Consider the following 6,823-nt stretch of genomic DNA (forward strand, 5'->3'; position numbering starts at 1 on the left):
AAGCTGTCCCAATCCCTCTTTACGTGAAGCCTTTGCTTTTATTATATACTTCATATAACATATCATATTTATTTCTAACCACCATGACACCACAAGAGGGAAGCATTAGGCACTGAGATGGTGAAACTGCAACTGATAAAAATGCAGTTCATACATATAATGCAGCAAGCTAATCGATCTGTTGAAATTCACAAACACTTCTGCAGAGTAGATACATTCATTTCATTTTGTAGAATAAAAATATAATTTCCTGCCTTGTTTAGTATCACTATAATAGAAGGACACCGGCGCTAACAGTAAAAGTAAAAGTAAAAGCTATTGATACCAATTATTTTTATACTATATCCTCACTTCACAGTGAGAACCAAAATCTGTTTCTTCTTTCTTTTGTACTAAACATGTTCTCACACTCTGGAGCCATTTTGGTGCAAAGTCAGCAAATTTTATAATTTATAAATTTTTCAATTTTATATTTTATATTCCCCTTGCCATAAGAGCTGGGTAACACCCAAATTTCTCATCTGTGCAGTATTAAAGGTTTATCCTATTCTATTCTAAAACTTTAAAACTGTTTTTATTCTAGTATATAACTTTTATGATCACTGAAATTAAAGTTAATATAGATATAGCTTAAAAATAATTGGACAAATAAGTGCCTGGAGATGTTACCAAAATGGCTCCAGAGTGTGAGAACATGTTTAGTACAAAAGAAAGAAGAAACAGATTTTGATTCTCACTGTGAAGTGAGGATATAGTATAAAAATAATTGGTATCAATAGCTTTTACTCAACAATGAACACATAAGGTGAAGTAAACGTAAATCACAGTCTGATAAAAACCCTTTAATAAAGCACATTCAGTACATGTTCTGAAGCTATTACTCTGGCTCTGTTTGGGGTCATTGTCACGCTACAGAATGAACTTAAGCGATCTGATTATTTTGCATGATAAAAGATCTAATTGTAGTTCTAGTCTCTAGTTTTGACATGCTCTCTGCAAAAAAACCCCCAAAACAACAAAAACTAAAACAGCGGGATGCTTCACCATGCTTCGCTGCCAACATCTGTGCCTAAAGAGTTGTGCACAGTATTGTGTGTTGTATCATCTGTTACCCTTGCTGCAGTGGGTTTTATGAAATTGTCACATTTTCATACAGTGTTGCTGTTCTGTCAAGTAATTACATCTGTATCTCTGCTGCTTTTTTCCCGAGGCAGAGCAGAGAGCAGGCTGGGGTGACAGCTGCAGTGACACTACCCTCCAATCACAGAAAACATACAGCGCCACATGGTGCATATTAGAGCAAAATCATATTTGACAACTGTGAGTTCTCTGCTCTGACATTAAACCATAACCTCTTTCATTAAGTGCTCACAGGGAGCTGCAGGACACTGCTGGTCAGAACAATGCAAACTATGATACAATAATGTCAATGAATTACATTCATTTTCTAGATTTTTTGTCATCCTTTAAAAATAGCTCCATTTTTTTACATGCTAAAATCTACAAATTATACAAATTTCCATCCCCATAAATACAACCTTATCTAAGTAACGCAGTGAGTTTATTTGATCAGTTTGTCCTTGTTAGCATTTACTGCTGGCTTACATTTAGCAGGACTTTAACCAACATATGGTAATCCTATTTCACGCCAGAGAACGATGAGCAGTCTCTTCGTTAAGAGTCTGATCAGCATTCAGTGTTATGTTAGCATGCAGGCTCTGTCCCTCAGAGCCGCCTCACTCCTCTCTCCCCCTCTCTGCTAGAAACAGGCCCTTGTGCTCCCAGCAGTCTCCTCCTGTTTTATTTACATCTTAAGCATTTAAGCTGATGCTTCATCCAGAGCAGTTTAGCGAGAGTAAGCAGTAGGAGGTCAGTGTCTGATTCAAGGACACTATTTACAGGACATATGGTTGCTTCAGGATTGAACCCATAACTTGTCATTTATAGAACAGTCCCTTTAATGTTCGGCCACCTGGCTGCTTTATTTGTGGCTGGGTAATATTGTGTAGAAGCGCTTTTATAAAAAATGTGATGAAAGTACTCTTAAGTCGAGTTGGTGTAAGTTACAGCAGATGCCATGCAGCTGGAAGCTGAGGGTGAAATCTCTTTTGAAGTAGTCTATTTTGGGGGATGATTTTGAGGACTAATCTCACAGCATGCCGAAAATATTTTGACCACAACCATGAAAATGGATGGAGCAGTTAAAAGGAGAGCAGGCCAGCATGGTAGCTCATCTTTGCTGTCTCTACCTTATTTATAGTCCAGAAAAGCAAAATAAAGCATGAGTTTAGCAGCAAAAAATTACAAACAAGCTTGAAAATAAAATTAAACTGAAAAAAATAAGCATACTAATTAAAGTATGACAAATTTAAAGACTGCAGATGTATCCTAAAACACAGTAACAAAGCACAACCCAGGAAACCAGTTGTTTATTGGAAGACAATCTTGGGAGCAAAAATCCAGCTGATCACACTTATGCAATTTAATATATGACATCATATACATCTCAGTACGTTAATAATTTCAGCCTTTAAGGCCTCCTGCATTTCCACTATTGGTACTTTTGTGCATTCCTGATTCAATCCTCCTCTCTCGTTCATGTTCCAACCCTTTGTCCAAAAAAGTGCTTCCTATGTTTGACTAGGTTTTCAGTAGTTATGGCACACAGCAGTTAACCAAATAAATTAACTTAGCGCAAAGAAACTTTGTACCCAACTGCTTACAGTACTTCATGCTACGAGATATATTGCATCTGATGCTACAGAATGCTTGGTGGAAAAATAGCAATAAAAGTCAGAATCCATAAAACATAGAAGTGAGATTTAGCCCAGAGTCCTTGTTGGGGTGATTTGAAAAAAAAAGTACACCAAGTAATATTTTTAGCATATTTTTCTTCAAATTATAAATATTTACAAGGATTTGAATTTTCTGAAAAACATAAGAATCACTTTTCAGGCATTTTTGCTAAACTGTGTAAAATTTTCTCCTGTCACGAGTAGCCATTCCTTAATTTCTAAGTACCATAGACCAGCGGTCCCCAACCCCCGAGCCATGCACTGGTACCGGTCCGTGAGTCGTTTGGTACCGGGCCGCGAGTGTTGAGGTTCAGGTGTGCAATTTATGGTTTACCGGGGGTTTTTTTCTTCGTTTTATCGTTCATATTTATTGTTTTTATCGTTACCTCAGTTCCCCTGTGTCTTTTCCCGTGTGTTATGAACACATTTTAGTTATTTAGGGCCGGTCCGTGGCACAAAATGAATGAAATATTGCAGAAAGACTGATGGAAGATGGAAACTTTTTTTCCCCTTCACATAAGAAAGAACACGCTTTTGGTCGATTAAATGTCTACTAAAACTTAAACACTGTAAAGAAGTGGCACACAGGAATTATGGCAACATCACATTGAAAGTTTGTAAAATTCATATAGAGAAATGGTCCTCATGCTAAACTTTCACCACGTTGAATGTCCATGTTTTTAAAAAAAAACTAACAAAAACAAAAAAACATCAATTGTTTCCAAACCACCTCATCACTCGTCTCCTTAAAGCCATCTATTTTTGAGTCTTATTTCAAAAGCTAAGGAGCCCCCGCATCATTGATTGTCCACTGGCCAAGGTAACGTCAGGTGACAGCTCTTGGAAATAGCCTTTGTAATTGGTCCCAATGAAACTGGCCAGGCGATCACTGCTTCATAGTGTTCTTGATGGTCCACCTCTGCCCCGAGCAGGGCTGCAGGACCAGCAGGTGGCCGGAGTAAACATTAGCCGGCACCACCTCCAGACAGCGTCCAGTAGCCCGATTTATGATCGATTCGTTCTGCAAGGCAGAAGGAGATACAATACTTTGGTTTTAACAGATTTCACAGATGGTCTGTGAACAATGCGTGATGGTGACAGAACAGTATGTAACCAGACCGGGCCTTATGTGAACTGTTGCAACCTCTTTCTTAAACAAATGGCACTAACTTTTTACCTTACATCTATATAAAATAAGTAAGGTCTCCCTATTTCCCTAAGACTTCTACGTCTGCAGGACTCTTCACTGCTTGTCCTGCTGTGTGACAAAGAATCGATGTGGCAGAAGGTCTGCAGCATCACTGTTCAAGCTCTCCTCTTCCCGTGCTACAGGCTGTAACTCTTTAGTTTTTAAAGGTTACCCAAACAGAACTAAAAGACCAACAGAAAATTGACTTACAAAAGGTTTTTCACATTAAAAGAAAAAGAGAATCAATGCCAAAGTAAAAGGTATATTGAGTCGCTTGTTACCCTTTAAGCAGTCTGGGTTTAGTTGTCTTAAGAGGACCCCTTATTTTCTAGCATAAATATAATTTTACAACAGTTATTGTTCATATTAATCATAGCCAAAGTCTCAATTTATGTGCAAATAATCCCCGTTAACCAGACTGCTTTGATTTCAGTAATAGCAGAGATGATATCCTAATATAGTCATCACAAACAGACAGATCTATCTGTGAAGTCCTACTGGCCCCGGTGTTAAAACCTTCTGTTTGTGAGGGTTTTAACACAAAGAAAGGTGGCTTCAACGGAGGTATTCGGAATATAAAGGCGGTTCTGTCAGATAAAGCATGAACTACGGGGCTGCAGCAATGCTGAGTATGAGAGAAATGAAGATTCATGCAAAGCTACTCTCATATTAGAGTCCAAGAGAAAAAAGAATGGACCCAGACATGAGCTCAATAGGTCCCTTTTAAAATCTGACATATAGATACTTTTCCTCTCAACTCTATGCCAGTAAATTTTAGTTTCTCTTATAAACACTCAGTTATATCATTGAAAAAGAGATTTCTTTACACTTCTGACCTGAGAGAAATGCCATGTCTTCTGTTTCACGTTGGTCACCTTTTCACAATTGAGGAGCTGAGGAAAGTTGCTCATCTGATCGTACACCACACAACGAGTGTCCTCACCAGTGCTGCCTAGGGGTCCCAGAAACAGCTGACCTTCTTTAGTGTAGCGTCCTAACTAAGAGGAAAACAGATACGTCACACATACAGTAAACGGAAAGTTACTGAACTGGCTGAGTGAATACTCTTCTCTTTATTAGCTAACGATGAAATAAGTATGTGATGATGTACAAGTTGAAGGTAACCTGGCAGGAATTTTCCTTGATTATGCAAGCTGTTGGGTTTTTTTTTTTGCTGCTTTGAACAAGAGGATGGTGTTGTTCCCAATACTGCTGAGAGGCAAAACATGTCTTTGTTCTTCACTGAGTGCTAAACACAAAGATTTTCCTGTACATCACTGCTAATCACAGTGTTGTTTCAGCAGAGTTCTAACCCACATATAGCCCTAACATTTTATATACACCAAATTCTGCAGTTTTCTCAACTTGACAGAAAGAAAAAGCAGAAGTGAGTCAGATTCTTCCCGCTCTGTTTTCTAACCTTTGTGTCTTTCACTTCAGCTTTTTCGTTCAGATTAATAGTAATTTCCACTTTAGCAGTGCAGATAAAACAGTTCCTTTGGTTGCATCTAGCTCTGAGGCTTTGAGTGTGCTGACGATAAAGACTGATTGGGAAATTGTTTATATCGCATTCTGTTCCTAACAAAGCATGAATAGTGGTTGCAATGCCTTGCAAAAGATATAAAGATAAAGCTTTCCATCAACCACCCAGTCAGCCCAGTTTGGGTCTTTTTGCAGAGTAACTGCATCCTGTTTGCAGTACATCATACAAAAGTTAGGTGATTTAACAGCGTTTGGACTCAAAATCTTAAAAAATCCCACTTGTGGTCCCTAGATGTCACTGCTTCTTCTTAAGAACAGAGTATTTATTAAAATGTTTTTCTAGTATCTTTGACCACTACAAGTTACATTCATCTTTTCACAGATATTCATATCGCACTTTATTTTATGCACTTATGTGCTTTATCTGTTTTGCATACACACCTACAGCCAGTCACCATTTAACCTAACGTGCATGTCATCGGACTGTGGGAGGAAGCCGGACTACCTGGAGAGAACCCACGCTAAGACACCATGGGGTCGCTTTTATCTCCGTGGAAGTGCAAGTGTGAAAAACTGGTGGTCTAATAAAAACTGAAGACTTTTTGTTCCATCAAAAGGATAACTTTAAAAAATGCAACTGAAGCATGTCTTGTGAAGAAAGTGTGATGCGGCTGTTAGATTTGTATTGTTGATTGTCATTTATGCTTAGAAATATTTACTTATATATGCTTAGAGTTTTGTAATTAATTGTAGATTGGTAGAGGTTTTGATCCTTGATAGTCTGCAAACTGTGTGTGTATTAGACAGCACTTTGGGAGCATGAGAGGTCATACCGTGTTTTATTGTTTTATGGTAGGATTAACGTAGTTGCGTCTGTTCTAGTCTAGTCTTTGTTTAGATGAACTGCAGGACTTCCTCACCGTGTTATCTAGGATGAACCATCTAGGGTGAGGGGGAGGCTACCCTCTTCCTGACCAAGGATGTTTGACCCTTTGATCAGCAGTCCACACACACACACACACACACACACACACACACACACACACACACACACACACACACACACACACACGCACGCAGTAAGGATGGGCGGACATGTCTCAGCCTCCACCACTCTCAGCACTGGAGCCCCCCAGGGGTGTGTTCTGAGCCCCCTGCTGTACTCTTTGTACACATATGACTGTGTGGCCACTACCAGCTCCACCACCATCATCAAGTTTGCTGACGACACCGTCGTGGTGGGCCTGATCTCTGATAACAACGAGACGGCCTACCTGAAGGAGATTAGGAATCTGGAGAACTGGTGCCAGAGGAACAACCTCCTTCTAAACGTCAGTAAGACAAAGGAGCTGATAGT

The 6,823-nt window shown here is 39.1% G+C and overlaps 1 long non-coding RNA gene across 1 annotated transcript; it reads right to left on the reverse strand.

Annotated features, from left to right (window-relative positions):
* Positions 1-2,414: 2,414 nt before the first annotated feature.
* LOC146654911 (uncharacterized) lies at positions 2,415-6,783 on the reverse strand. The gene is made up of 2 exons (XR_014907313.1): positions 4,821-6,783; positions 2,415-3,816 (listed from the first exon to the last, which is right to left on the reverse strand). It is a non-coding gene; the product is annotated as an uncharacterized LOC146654911 (long non-coding RNA).
* Between the last annotated feature and the right edge of the window lie 40 nt (positions 6,784-6,823).

Source organism: Rhamphochromis longiceps, linkage group LG14 (assembly GCF_057381845.1).
Source record: "Rhamphochromis longiceps isolate RC_006_pf linkage group LG14, R_longiceps_female_GT1.1, whole genome shotgun sequence".
Lineage (NCBI taxonomy): Eukaryota > Metazoa > Chordata > Actinopteri > Cichliformes > Cichlidae > Rhamphochromis > Rhamphochromis longiceps.